This window comes from Bos grunniens, chromosome 14 (genome assembly GCF_055505025.1).
Source record: "Bos grunniens cultivar Pamir isolate PY7600 chromosome 14, Bosgru_T2T1.0, whole genome shotgun sequence".
Taxonomy (NCBI): domain Eukaryota; kingdom Metazoa; phylum Chordata; class Mammalia; order Artiodactyla; family Bovidae; genus Bos; species Bos grunniens.
In genome coordinates, this window is record NC_141178.1 from 6,761,244 (window position 1) to 6,776,795 (window position 15,552).

Here is a 15,552-nt window from a genome sequence, read left to right on the forward strand (position 1 = left end):
CTCTGGTGAATTCTGATAAATTAACACCAATACTTCTCAAACTCTTTTAAAAAAAGGAAGAGGAGGGTACATTCCCCAAATTCATTTTATACATCCAGCATTACTTTATAGCAAGACTATATGGATGTCAAATGAAAAGAAAATTACAAGCGAATGTCTCTGACAAAAAACAGACCACAAAAATCCTCAGCAAAGTACTACTAACTGAATTTGACAGCCCACTAAAAGGATCATGCAATGCAATCAAGTGAGATTTATCCCTGGGATGCAGGGATGGCTAATACATGTGAATCAATCAATACACGTACCACAGTAACAAAATTGTGAAAGTGTTAATTACTCAAGTCATGTCTGATTCTTTGCAACCCCATGGACTGTAGCCCATCAGGCTCTTCTTATCCATGAAATTCTCCAGGCAAGAATGCTGGAGTGTGTAGCTATTTCCTTCTCCAGGGGATTTTCCTGATCCAGGGATCAAATCTGGGTCTCCTGTACTGCAGGAAAATTCTATTTTTTTTTTTTTTTTTATACAGGTGACTGGGGAAGGTTTGCAAGAGGGGATTTAATTGCCGAGAACCCAGTTAGAAGGCGGAGGTGCCAGTTGAGGCGGTGGCCGGCCAGGGCCTGGTCCTGGTGGAGGAGCGTCCTGGGGTGTGCTAGCCCGAGTGAGCTCGCTTACTCTGTGGCATGTCAGAGATCAAGGCAGACGCCAAAGTTGGTGTTGGTGATGGAGCCCACGATGGTCTTGTCAACGTCGCAGGTCAGGCCCCGCTCACAGGGACACTTGTAGTCAACCCCATAGAGCGTAAAGGCGGAGCGCTCGCTGTTCCTGCTGGCCTTGGGTGCGCAGCCGGCCAGGCTCAGGCCGTCTTCCCGGTAGCAGCACTTGCTGTGAGCTCACCCTCATCCAGGTTGATTATGATTCCCCGGGGGTCGGGAACTGCATAGATTACTGCACCGGCGACGAGCAGAAGGCCGAGGACCTTCTCCATGATGAGTGGGCACAGCTGGTGTAGGTTGCAACCGGCAGATCAGGTCAGGTGGCAAAAGACAGATTCTTTACTCTCTATGCCACCAGGGGCACCCACCATATTAACAAAATGAAGGATACAAATCATATGATTATCTCAATAGATTATGGAAAAAACATTTGACAAAATTCAACATAAAAACTTTCTATGAGGTGGGTATAGAAGGGATATACCTTCTATAATAGAGCAAATTTTTTTATTGCTGTGATAAATGTCCTGGGAATTTAAATAGGAATTGCATTAAATCTATAGATTGCCTTGACAGTACGGATATTTTAACAATGTTAATTCTTCCAATCTGTGAATATGGGATATCTTTCCTTTTGTTTGAATCTTCTTTAGTTTCTTTCTTCAAAATATTTTTCAGTGTATGGATTTTTCACCTCCTTGATTAAATTCATCCCCAAGTATTTTATTATTTTTGATATAATTTTAAATGATAGAGTTGTATTTCTTTTTCAGGTTGTTCTTTGTTAGTGTATGCTGCTAAGTCGCTTCAGTCGTGTCCGACTCTGTGCGACCCCATAGACGGCAGCCCACCAGGCTCCCCCGTCCCTGGGATTCTCCAGGCAAGAACACTGGAGTGGGTTGCCATTTCCTTCTCCAATGCATGAAAATGAAAATGAAAAGTGAAAGTGAAGTCGCTCAGTCGTGCGACTCTTAGCGACCCCATGGACTGGAGCCTACCAAGCTCCTCTGTCCATGGGGATTCTCCAGTCAAGAGTACTACAGTGGGTGGCCATGCCCTCCTCCAGGGGATCTTCCTGACCCAAGGATCGAATCCAGGTAACCTGCATTGCAGGCAGATTCTTTACCACTGAGCCACCAGGGAAGCCCTTCTAAAACAGAAGAAAAAACAATAAAAATGTAAGTTCTCAAGGTTAAATAAAGCAATATATTTATTTATATACTGAAAGCCATTGTGGTTTCAGGAAATTGTGTCCTATTAGTTCTACCTCTTTTAAGTTTTCTAGCCTAAAATAATATCAAAACAACTTCCAATAAACACTCGATGCAAGGAGAATAGATGTAGAAATAGGATTTCCTTCACCTTTGTTAAGAAGGATATTCTATAGCTTTCCTATATGTGGTCAGCTTGTTTAAAAAGTGGTTTAGGGTGACATGCTCACACATGTTTCTAACTTGACTGGTTAGCTATTTACTTTTCAGCTTGTTGAAGGTCTCTCTAATTGGATAGAAAATGTTAGTTACTCACCACAACATAAAATAGTGGAAGGTGACCTGAGGAAAGCACTTTACTAGTCTCTTGGGAAATAAAATTACTTATCTGTAATTGTTTTGCTAGCTGAAGAAATATATCAGACTGCCATTTCCACATGAATTTTCTGGATATGATGTGACCTACGACTTTAATGTCAATGGAAAGAAGCTCTTGTAGAGTTTCTCAGCCTTTTGTATGCTCTAGTTAACCTGAGGGACCTTTAAGCTATAATTCGTAGAGAAAGACTGCAGAATGACGTGGAGGAGGGAAGCACTGAATTGTAAGTCATGTGCCAGCAGGCAGGTAACAAATTATGGACAGAAGCATTGGGAATAAGAAAAAAGAAAAGTAAAATATTCCCCTATCACCTTACCTAAAAGCAGACAGTGTCACGGGACATTGATGAAGTAAATGTCATAAAATTTCAGAGTGTTGTCTGGAGCTTGGGTGAGACACGTAATTAATTGCTCATTCATTCAATGACTGCTTGTGGCTCACCTACATTGTATCAAGGACCGTGTCAGGCAATGGAGATGCATCCGTAAGCCAGGTAGACACGGTCCCTGTATTTAGATAGAATATGCAATTAAACAAGCAATAACATGTTGGAGAGAGGTAAACTGTATTTCGAGACTTGTACAAAAATCGACATCTTATCTCATTTTGGGAGAATTTAGAATGACGAAAAGGCATGAATAATAAATAAGGAGTTCAGTGGACTTCCCTGGTGACTCAGACAGTAAAGCGTCTGTCTACAATGCGGGAGACCCGGGTTCGATCCCTGGGTCGGGAAGATCCCCTGGAGAAGGAAATGGCAACCCACTCCAGTACTATTGCCTGGAAAATCCCACGGACAGAGGAGCCTGGTAGGCTACAGTCCACGGGGTCACAAAGAGTCAGACACGACTGAACGACTTCACTTATGGTGCTCCAGAAAGAAGAAACAGTATGTAAAAAGACCAGAGAGACAAGAAACTGGGCTGAAGAGAATGCAATTCAGGATGACTGGTGCAGAGCACCATGTTAAATTGGAATTGACACCCAAATAAGTCCAAGTGCATTCTTCTTTCTACAATGATTTATCAAATGCCTAACAGTTTTTGATCTAAGATACAAAAATAAAATATTTTCTAAACTTTAGTATCTTCAGTTATGGAAAATAAAATAAAACCAACAGTAACACAGAGTGAAAAGTGATATAATTGTGAGAGCCTGAAGGTCTAAAGAAACACATAAGTAGGAAAATAAGGAGGAAAGTCTAAGAACTGAAAAAGTTTTAAGAGGTGATTCTTGGATCGAATCTTAAAGGTCCATGGGGAGTTGATTAAGGAGGGGAAGGAAGTGCATTTAAGCAGTGGGACAGCGTGTACAGTGGTTTAGAGACAAGAGAGAACAAGATACATTTCGAACTGTGAGTGGGATGTTTTTACTACAGTAGCATTTTCCAAAGTACACCTCAGGAAACATCCCGTAAGAAAGAAGATCTGAAACAGGTATATTGTTTGTCCCATTCTTGGAAAGTCACAATGCCCATTAGCTCAGTAAAAGATCTGAAAATACCTACAGTGAATAACATAACACTGTTTGGTTCAGCATTTTTTCAAAATTGCTTTATCTTAGAACTTCCTCTATTATCCTCCTTTTTTTGAGCGGGGAGGGATCAGGGGTTGAAACCAATTAAGAATCTATGAAACACAGTTTGGAATTGATAGCAGGACCTCCCTAAACTGGGTGGCAGGGAGTGTCAGAGGATGAGGCCACAGAAGCAACTGCTACAGGTTAAATCACAAAGGCCTTGGTCTGCCCATCTTGTTGTTAGGGAAGAGCATAACTGGTCTTTCTTCCAGTTGAAAGGAGCCCCACTCGATGATATACCAGGCCTTAGCACTTGCTCCACTCTAAGGGGGTTGGGAACCACCTCTCTGAGAGGTAAATTAGGAAATATTTAAATGGAAGTTTGGGCATATCGTCATCATATTTCCTCTTTTCAACTTAGCTTTTATTGACTATAGTAAGAACACTTGACGTGGGATCTATTTTCTTTAGTTTTTGAGCATACAATACAACATTGTCGATCACAGTATCAGTGCTATACAGCAGATATATAGTTTACTCATCTTCCGGAACCAAAACTTTGTACCTGCTGAAAAGCAACTCCCCATCTCTTCCTCCCCCAGCCCAAGAAATCACCTTTCTACTCTCTTTTTTTAGATGTATGACTATTTTAGACTTCTCGCATGAGTAGTATCATGCAGTATGTCCTTCATTGAGTGGTTTGTCTCCTTTAGCATAATATCCTCAAAACTAATCCATTCTGCCACATATGACTGGATTTTCTTCCTTGTCTTCAGAGCTAGTACACATACTATATATTTTTATTTAATATATGTACTACATTTTCTTTATAGATTGTTTCCACATCCTGGCTCCTGTGATTAGTGCTGTAATGAACATAGGAATGCAGATACATCTTTGAGTTAGTGGTTTCATTAGTTTTGGATAAATGCTCATAGTTGACTTTGCTGGATAATATGGTGTCACTATTTTTAATCTTTTGGGGACTCTCTGTACTGTTTTCTAAAGTGACTGCACCATTTTACATTTCCACCAACAGTGTACAATTTCTCTACATCCTCATCAATGATTGTCATTTATTTTTTGTTGTTTTGTTTTCCTAGCAGTCATCTTAACAAGTGTGAGGTGATATCTCATTATGATTTTGATTTGCATTTCTCTGATGATTAATGATGTTGAATATCTTTACATGCATTGCCTATTTGTATGAGAAATGTCTATTTGAGTCCTCTATCCATTTTGTTTTTTTAATTGGCTCCATTGTTTTTTTTGCTGTTAAGTTGGAGGAGTTGTTCATGTGTTTTGGATATTAGTCTTTTATTAGATATATTGTTTGCAAATATTTGATCTCATTCCATAGTTTGCCTTTTCATGTGTTCACCATTCTTTGCTATGCAAAGGTTTTTTGGTGTGTGGTGTTATATTCAAGGAATCATTGTCATAAAGACAGACATATAGACCAATGTAACAGAATAGAGCCCCAACATCAACTCAGGCATACATCACAAGTCTTCTAGGACACAAAGGGTAATCTCTTCAACTTATGCTGCTAGCAAAACTGGATAGCCACATCCAAAAGAACGAAATTGTATACTTATCTTAAAACACACACATAAATCAACTCAAAATGGATTAAAGACTTAAATGTAAGACCTGAATCTGTAAAACTCCTAGGAGAAACCATTCTTCCACTTGAAATATGTTTTTAGAAGGGAGCACTCTCTCCAGGTGGGGAAATATACTCTTGTTCAGCAATACCTAGGGCTGGGATAGTTTTTCTGATTATAGAAAAAGCTTCATTAGTAATAAAGTAATAAAAATAATAAAAAGTAATAAATAAAATAAAAACATTTAAAAAGTAATAAAAATAATCTAGCTTCATTAGTAATAAAGAGAGTGCTTTAGTTATCTATTTCTTATTATCTTCACAATTGGGCAGGTAAGAATGCTATTTATTGTCTTCCAAGAGATCCAGGTATTAAATAATTTGATCTCTATTGTGTAGGTAATTGGGAGTCACTGAAGTATTTTACCAGTGAGCAACATGATCAGACTTGCATTTGAAGGTTTTGATGGCAGTGTAGAAGCTATGCTGAAGGGGCACATGTGGAAGTTGAGAAGCTAATCAAAAAGGCGGAATCCAGGCAAGAAAAGATCAGAGCTTGAATTACTCCAATGGCAGTGGTAATATGAATAAGGAGATATGGGTATGGGGTTTAGTTAGAAAGTTGAATCAACAGAACTAGGAGCCAAGACGTGTGTGATGTAAAATAGAGAAAATCTAGGACAACTCACAGATTTTTGAATGGAGGTGAATTATATTTGGTTTGATGAAAGTGTACAACCTTATTTCCAGCACACTGAGCTGAACATGCTTTAGAAATGTGCCGGTGGAGGTGTACAGTTGTTACATTATATATATATATATATATTTTTTTTTTTTTCCTAAAGTTGAGAGACATTTATAGTGCAGAAATGCACGCATAGGGGTTGCTCACATCTAGTGATATTTGAAGTCCTGGTCTCAGTCACTCTTCAGGAGAGTGTGTGGGTAGCGATCCCACTCAGTATCAACACTTAACCCCATTATGTGCCTAATGTGTACCAGCACTATAGTAAGGACTTTGCACACAGGTCTCGTTTACTTCTCTTGGTAGTTCTTTAAGGTGAACGCAATCACCATCATTTTACAAATGAAACTGGAGTTTCCACTTGTTTTGGCAACTAATAATTCATTTGGTTCATAATTATTTCCAGGATAGCTTAAATGTATCTGATAAAATATACTTGTAATCAGACACATACATAGACATGTCTTTGTGGTTTGTTATTGCAAATAGTTTTTGTAGGGGGTGTATATTCAAAGAATGTTGCTAAGTAATGCCTTTTGACAAATTTAATTTTAATCTTGATTGGGATTTCAGTTTGTTATGGGAACAAAGAACAGAAAATCATGGTGCTGTCATTCCCTTTTCGTTTCTCTATCAAAGATCAAATTCAGAGGCATACTTTCTATAGCATTTATAAGTCAGAAACATAATTCCCTACTAGAATTCTAGTAAAAAGAAAAAAAAAAAAAAGGGAAGAATATACTTATTTTGCACATGCATTTGGAGGTAGGGAAGTGGTCCAGGATCTAGAATTTGGTGCAAATCACTTACTTTGAAGTCTAAGGCACAGAGCTAAATGAGTTTCTGATCCCCTTGTATGGGGGAGGTATTTGGATAGTCGAGTTTAGAGGAAGCCTCTGCACCCATGGGCTTTAACGGCAGATTGACCAGCAGATGAACATTATCTTAAAAAACAGCCTACTCCAAAAAGCAAGTTAATGTAGATTTATCAGCAATTGTTTATGCACCATCTGATTTCTGAGATTTAAACTTGATTATCAATATTATTTCTTTTCTAATCATATGTGATTTTTAAAATCATTGGTCTGTCTGGCTAACTTTGAATATTCAATAAGATTTTTTGTGTGTGTGTACATACATCAGTTCAGTTCAGTTCAGTCGCTCAGTCGTGTCCGACTCTTTGTGACCCCATGAATCGCAGCACGCCAGCCCTCCCTGTCCATCACCAACTCCCGGAGTTCACTCACACATCGAGTCAGTGATGCCATCCAGCCATCTCATCCTCTGTTGCCCCCTTCTCCTCCTGCCCCCAATCCCTCCCAGCATCAGAGTCTTTTCCAGTGAGTCAGCTCTTTGCATGAGATGGCCAAAGTACTGGAGTTTCAACTTTAGCATCAGTCTTTCCAAAGAAATCCCAGGGCTGATATCCTTCAGAATGGACTGGTTGGATTTCCTTGCAGTCCAAGGGACTCGCAAGAGTCTCCTCCAACACCACAGGTCAAAAGCATCAATTCTTCGGTGCTCAGCCTTCTTCACAGTCCAACTCTCACATCCATACATGACCACAGGAAAAACCATAGCCTTGACTAGCCGGACCTTTGTTGGCAAAGTAATGTCTCTGCTTTTGAATATGCTATCTAGGTTGGTCATAACTTTCCTTCCAAGGAGTAAGCATCTTTTAATCTCATGGCTGCAATCACTATCTGCAGTGATTTTGGAGCCCAGAAAAATAAAGTCTGACACTGTTTCCCCTTCTATTTCCCATGAAGTGATGGGACCAGATGTCATGATCTTCGTTTTCTGAATGTTGAGCTTTAAGCCAACTTTTTCACTCCCCACTTTCACTTTCATCAAGAGGCTTTTGAGTTCTTCTTCACTTTCTGCCATAAGGGTGGTGTCATCTGCATATCTGAGGTTATTGATATTTCTCCTGGCAATCTTGATTCCAGCTTGTGCTTCTTCCAGTCCAGAGTTTCTCATAATGTACTCTGCATATAAGTTAAATAAGCAGGGTGACAGTATACAGCCTTGACGTACTCCTTTTCCTATTTGGAACCAGTCTGTTGTTCCATGTCCAGTTCTAACTGTTGCTTCCTGACCTGCATACAGGTTTCTCAAGAGGCAGATCAGGTGGTCTGCTATTTCCATCTCTTTCAGAATTTTCCACAGTTTATTGTGATCCACACAGTCAAAGGCTTTGGCATAGTCAATAAAACAGAAATAGATGTTTTTCTGGAACTCTTTTGCTTTTTCCATGATCCAGTGGATGTTGGCAATTTGATCTCTGGTTCCTCTGCCTTTTCTAAAACCAGCTTGAACATCAGGAAGTTCACGTATTGCTGAAGCCTGGCTTGGAGAATTTTGAGCATTACTTAACTAGCATGTGAGATGAGTGCAATTGTGTGGTAGTTTGAGCATTCTTTGGCATTGCCTTTCTTTGGGATTGGAATGAAAACTGACCTTTTCCAGTCCTGTGGCCCCTGTTGAGTTTTCCAAATTTGCTGGCATATTGAGTGCAACACTTTCAAAGCATCATCTTTCAGGATTGAAATAGCTCAACTGGAATTCCATCAATTCCACTAGCTTTGTTCATAGTGATGCTTTCTAAGGCCCACTGGACTTCACATTCCAGGATGTCTGGCTCTAGGTCAGTGATCACACCTTTGTGATTATCTGGGTCATGAAGACCTTTTTTGTACAGTTCTTCTGTGTATTCTTGCCATCTCTTCTTAATATCTTCTGCTTCTGTTAGGTCCATACCATTTCTGTCCTTTATCAAGCCCATCTTTGCATGAAATGTTCCCTTGGTATCTCTAATTTGCTTGAAGAAATCTCTAGTCTTTCCCATTCTGCTGTTTTCCTCTATTTCTTTGCACTGATCACTGAGGAAGGCTTTCCTATCTCTTCTTGCCATTCTTTGGAACTCTGCATTCAGATGCTTATATTTTTCCTTTTCTCCTTTGCTTTTTGCTTCTCTTCTTTTCACAGCTGTTTGTAAGGCATCCCTAGACAGCCATTTTGGTTTTTTGCATTTCTTTTCCATGGGGATGGTCTTGATCCCTGTCTCCTGTACAATGTCACGAACCTCATTCCATAATTCATCAGGCACTCTATCTATCAGATCTAGGCCCTTAAATCTATTTCTCATTTCCACTATATAATCATAAGGGATTTGATTTAGGTCATACCTGAATGGTCTAGTGATTTTCCTTACTTTCTTCAATTTAAGTCTGAATTTGGTAATAAGGAGTCATAATCTGAGCCACAGTCAGCTCCTGGTCTTGTTTTTGTTGACTGTATAGAGCTTCTCCATCTTTGGCTGCAAAGAACATAATCAATCTGATTTCGGTGTTGACCATCTGGTGATGTCCATGTCTTCTCTTGTGTTGTTGAAATAGGGTATTTGCTATGACCAGTGCATTTTCTTGGCAAAACTCTATTAGTCTTTGCCCTGCTTCATTCCATATTCCAAGGCCACATTTGCCTGTTACTCCAGGTGTTTCTTGACTTCCTATTATTAGATGGTAAAGAATCCACCTGCAATGTGGGAAACCTGGGTTCGTTCCCTAGGTTGGGAAGATCCACCAGAGGAGGGCATGGCAACCCACTCCAGTTTTCTTGCCTGGAGAATCCCATGGACAGAGGAGCATGGTAGGCTATAGTCCACGGGGTTGCAAAGAGTTGGACACGACTGAGTGACTAAGCATAACACATATATATACATTTTGATAAATCTGAAAATAGAAAGTAAATATCGAGAGTGCCTAGTGGGAAACAACAGGAAAGAAAACCCTTCACACCAGTGGGTGAGTCGATGTCAACTGGAATTCCAGAATGCAGGCTGCAGGTAGCCGTGATAGGTGGCCATCTTGGCCCAAGTCAACAGATACACTGGTATCCCGCATTATGACCACCCTGGTACCTGGAGTAATTAACAACTGCCTGCATATAGAGATACACTTGACTTCTCTGCACGTGCTGCAGAGTGCAGCAGACGGTGCTCTGGCTGACATGAAAGACACTTATTGACGCTCTTCCCTTGCTCTTCCAAATCTCCTTTCTCAAGTGCCTGCACGCCGGGGCCTTTGCCTGGTGACTTGTCTGGATTCCCAGGGCCACTCTTCCTGTGAAGCAAGCTCAGGCTGGTCAGAGGGATCTCAAGATCCTTAGAGTTTGGAATTCTGAAGTCTTTATAATGGACATATTTTCATTCCTAGCACATTTGTCTATTTTTCCTTTCACTGTGCAAAGCAGTTTGATTTTTCTAAGTTAAAAAACTGTTTGGCATGGATAAAGAGCTGTGATTTCTCTCTGTAATACATCTCATAAAGTGGGAGTAAACGGAAGTTGGCCATTCATTCTCCTTGTCAATCACATAAGCTTTGAATCACATAGATGAATTTCAGATTCACTAATTACTGCATTATATTATGATGAGCATGTAACTAAACTTATACTTTTTTTTTTTTAATTCTACAATTTGGTAGGTGAGGTGTAATAGGTTTTTATACAAAACGTAATGAGTTATTGTGTATCAAGTGCTTAGGGTAGTGTCCGATCCTCAGAAGGTAAATAGAGTATACCAAGAGTGTTATTCATTTGGCCCTAGGCTTGATCCCTCTTGGGTCAAACTGCTTGGCGTAAAATATGGAGTCCACACTTTAGCAGTCTGGACCTTGGATAAGTTATGTAACATCTCTCTGGCTCAATTTCCTCTTTTGCTACGAGGGGTTCATAATAAGATCTAGGCTTTAGGTTCATGAGAAGATTAAGTAAGTAAAGCTCTTAGAGTGGCTCTAGATAATCCTGAACCCTCAGTAAGGATTTCTGATGAGATGGATTATATAGTATATCAAAATTACTGGCACTGTGTGGTGTTGTCAAAGGTATCGTGGGAAACTGGGCGAAGCTTATGCTCAATAGCAGGTATAACGATTGTTAAGATAAACTGGGGAGCTGGAGAATCGGTCCAAAGACAGATGCCTGTCATTACACGGTAAAGCAATAAATACTCTGGTATTATATGTAAAGACTTTTTACTCTGAGATGAGTGCCTAGTCTAATCAGTTCATAGCACTACATAACGACTGTCAGCATAATATCAATTAAAGAGTTTACATTAAATAAACTTTCTGGAGTTAAAGAGAGTGAGCAAAAACTAAAACAGAAGCATTCCTTAGCAAACACCTTCATTGTGAAGCAAGTTACATTATGCAGAAAATAACATACCTCATTTCCCACACAATTTAATAGCCTGCCAGCTATCATTTAGCAGGATCAAGCCATACATCTTTTATACAATTTGAGGAAGGCTTACGGCAACTCATTACTTCTTTCACTTTTTAAAAAGTTTCTAGTAATCTTTTTTCCTTTGTAGTTAACAAGGTGCTGAACTCTAAGTTTTATAGTGCAAACTAAGTGTATGATCTTGCCTGGTTTCCTTGGGTGTTTATTTGCATAGATTATGCAAGGTCAGTATTGAATTCCAAGGAAGCATAGAATCAGTTCTAACAGTACTTGCCGTAATCCTTTCCAGTGCGTGACCCTTCAAACGATATCTTAGAATTCCAAGTGGCCTTTGTTAATTTAAATGAAGTAAAAGATTATTTTTTTAGATTAGTCTAAAAGCTATACTTAAAAAACACACACACACACATATGTTTTTGGAATTTTCCTAAGATATAAAAAAATAGACTGATTCAGAAATTATTCTTCTAGCCCCTACATAAAGCAGAATTAAAGCATTGAGTGTTGACTGATGAAACGCAGCTTGGTGCAGTGGGAGACAGGGCTCTTGGCTGTGAGTGTTCTGCCCTTGCGGCTCTGTGAGGCAGGAGTGGGATGGTAGCTGATGGAACGCAAACTTCCATGTTTGCCTTCTTGGAGATGGGACAAATCTCTGTCACGCCTTTTAAGGTTGTGTTGCTGGATGAATATCCATTCCATCTGCCATAGGATGAAAATTGCTCTTCTAGACAGTTTCTGATGACCTCTGAAGAGCACCTTCTGCAGTTAACCCATGGCAGTTGGTCCATTTCTTCCAAGAATCATGGCTGTGCCAGAGCCACCACTAATCTGTTTCCTAAATTACTTATGCATTTCTGGCTGTTGGAGCCTTCTGTGATCAAGCAAGTGAGCTGGGCTACCTTTTTACCACCAGTGATATAATAGGACTTACAAATCAAAGTGAGTGCTCATATTTTTAATATGTCAAAAAAACCCTATATACATCCCAACACAAGCAACAATGCACACAGATTAAATGACTTTGACAATGCACACAGATTAAATGACTATCAACTTGAAAATATATTGCTATACACATAAGTTGTTATATATGACCTTCATGGCAACCAGAAACCAAAAACCTATAACAGATGTGCAAAAAATAAAGGAAAAGAAATGTAAACATAACATTAAAGAAAGTCCTCAAATCACAATGGAAGATAAAAGGAAACAGAAAGGGAGAGAATAGAGCTGCAAAACCAATCAGACTACAAAGGACAAGCTGTAAATAATTACATTTGCTGAGCTTGATCATGTCTGACTCTGGGACCCCATGGACTGCAGCCCGCCAGGCTTCTCTGTCCATGGGATTCTCCAGGCAAGAACACAGGAGTGGGTTGCCATGCCCTCCTCTAAGTGATCTTCCCACCAGGGATCGAACTAAGGTCTTTGTATTGCAGGTGGATTCTTTACCATCTTAGCTACCAGGGAAGCCCAAGTATACTGGAGTGGGTAGCCTCTCTCTTCTCCAGGGAAACTTCCCAACCCAGGAATTGAACTGCAATGCAGGAGCTACCCAGGAAGCCCAAATAATTGCATAACTATCAACAATTGCTTTAGATGTAAATAGAATAAGTACTCCAATCAAAAGAAGTAGGGTAGATGAATGGATAAAAAAAATAATTAGCTTTTGTTATTTTGAAGTGTTTTTATACTCCTTTATTTTTACACAAATAGTAGTATAAAACTCATTTCCAAAATTGATTTTATATTTTTCTAAAATATGACACCTAAATACATAAATACATTGTTTATCATAGGTGTAAACAACAGAAGCATGGGAAAAGCACAAAGAACTTTTTATAGTACATTTTCTTCAGCTCTAGCTTTATCAAGAAACAGTGCCCATCAACTGAAAATGAAAGACATTATAAAAGGTATATGGATATGCTCCATGACTTCATTTGTAGCAAAGTGACTTTTATCATGAGGGTCAAAACTATGTCCTTGAATTATCAATATATTCTTCTAGAACAATGTTGTTAACAACTTAAAAGAGTAGTCATGATGTTTTAAAATTATTAACAAATGTATACATTATCCAATAGTCAATCTTTACTTAAATCACTTTAAGTCAGAATATAAACCTGTAAAGGAATCTCTGCATAGTAGAATTAGTAAGACGTTGTCAAACAACTAAATTATGGGAAGACTCCTAAACTAGATGAGGCTTCATTTAAAGTTTTCTCTAAGCAGAGATTTTTAACCAGAGGCAAGGTCTTATGACAATTACAAAATCCAGAATGTGTTACAATGGAGATCAATATTTAATGATTGAACTACCTGTGTAGTTCCTTAATTCAAGCATCTTGTTTCTAGGAACTGGTTTAGCTGCTCTAACAAAGAGATCCTAAAATACAGTGAATTACATAACTTAGGCTTTATTTTATTTGCTTGTGTAACAGGCTAGAGAAGTTTAGGCTGGCAGGAACCTCAGCTTCAGCAAGATATTCAGGAGCTAAATTTGCTTTCATCATGTCACTTGCTATCTCACATATATATAACCCTCCATATATATCTGCAAGGGGAAATGTAAGAGTGGAAGGGGAGGGAGAACAATTTCCTCTTTATGCATGTAATCAGGAATTATCCACATCACCTTCTTTCACTATACTTTGGCAAGAGTTTACACTTGACACAGTCAGCTGCAAGGGAGGCAGCTACTGCGCAGCTAAAACTTGCAGGGAATTCTATTACAAAAGGTAGAAGGGGAGGCCGATAGTGACAGACAATCTGCAGTCACCCCTATGCTTTGTCATGACAATATAAGGTAGAAGGTATCAGAAAAGACTAGTTACATGACAAAATACACATGACCTGCTTAGTTAGAAGAAAACTCAGAGAATATTGAGCAAACTAATAATTGAATGCACATAAAAGCAGCCTAGACTTCCAAAAATAATAAAGATAGAGAATTTTAAAATTGTTAGAGACACTTTATTGAAGAACTGGAAATTCTAAATCAGTTTCTACAGCACAGAGTGTAACTTATTCAGACAATGTATTATTTTCAGGTATGCCTTACCAAGTAACTTGGCAAATCTAACTACATATCCACTTCCAAGTACAGAAAAAAATAAAATAAAACCTATTATGGACACAATAATATTTTCATTGGTTTATACAGAACATTGTAAGGCTCTGGAGTACAAAATTTAAAGGCCAAAATGTGACGAAAGCATTTTGTGCGGTGTGTGTGCGCAGTCATTCAGTCACGTCTGACTCTGCAACTCATGGACTGTAGCCTGCCAGGTCCACTGTCCATGGAAATTTCCAGTCAAAAATACTGCAGTTGGTTGCCATATTTTTCTCCAGGGGATCCTTCTGCCCCAGGGATCGAACATGCATCTTTTGTGTCTCCTACATTGGCAGGAGGGTTCTTTAGAACTAGCACCGCCTGGGGAGCCACAGAGCAGCATGTTATCAGATTACAAAACAGTTTCATACTTGGGTCTTGGTCGAAGTGTTGCTCTGTAAAGGGTCTCTTTATGGAGTTAATTCAGATATGCTGAGTGTTCAAACACATTGCAGGGTCTTTCTACAACAAAATATTAGACATCCCCCCTCTTTTATTTTATTTTTTTTTGACCTACAACATTATGTTAGTTAGTGTACAAAACACAGTGGTTTTATATCCACATGCATCTAAAAATGGGAATTCCCAGGTGGCACTCGTGGTAAAGAAGACACCTGCCTGTGCAGGAGACATAAGAGCCACAGGTTCAATCGCTGGATCGGGAAGATCCGCTGGAGAAGGAAATGACAACCTTTCCAGTATTCTTGCCTAGAGAATCCCATGGACAGAGGAGCCTGGAGGGCTAAAGCCCACGGGGTCACAAAGAGTCAGACACAACTGAAGTGACTTTAGCACACAAAATGATCATCGTGATGAGCCTAGTCATCTGTCACTACACACAGATGTTACAGAATTATTGACTATATTCTCTGCACTGTACATTTTGTATCCATGGCTCATTTATGTTGTAACAAAATTTGTACCTCTTAATCTCCCTCACAGATTGATTTCTCTCCTTCCCATACTGATCTTTCTTGACAACCACCTGTGTCTTCCGTGTATCTATGACTT

The 15,552-nt window shown here is 39.3% G+C and overlaps 1 pseudogene; it reads right to left on the bottom strand.

Annotated features, from left to right (window-relative positions):
* Nucleotides 1-675: 675 nt before the first annotated feature.
* LOC147358998 (colipase pseudogene) lies at nucleotides 676-992 on the bottom strand (annotated as a pseudogene).
* Nucleotides 993-15,552: the final 14,560 nt, after the last annotated feature.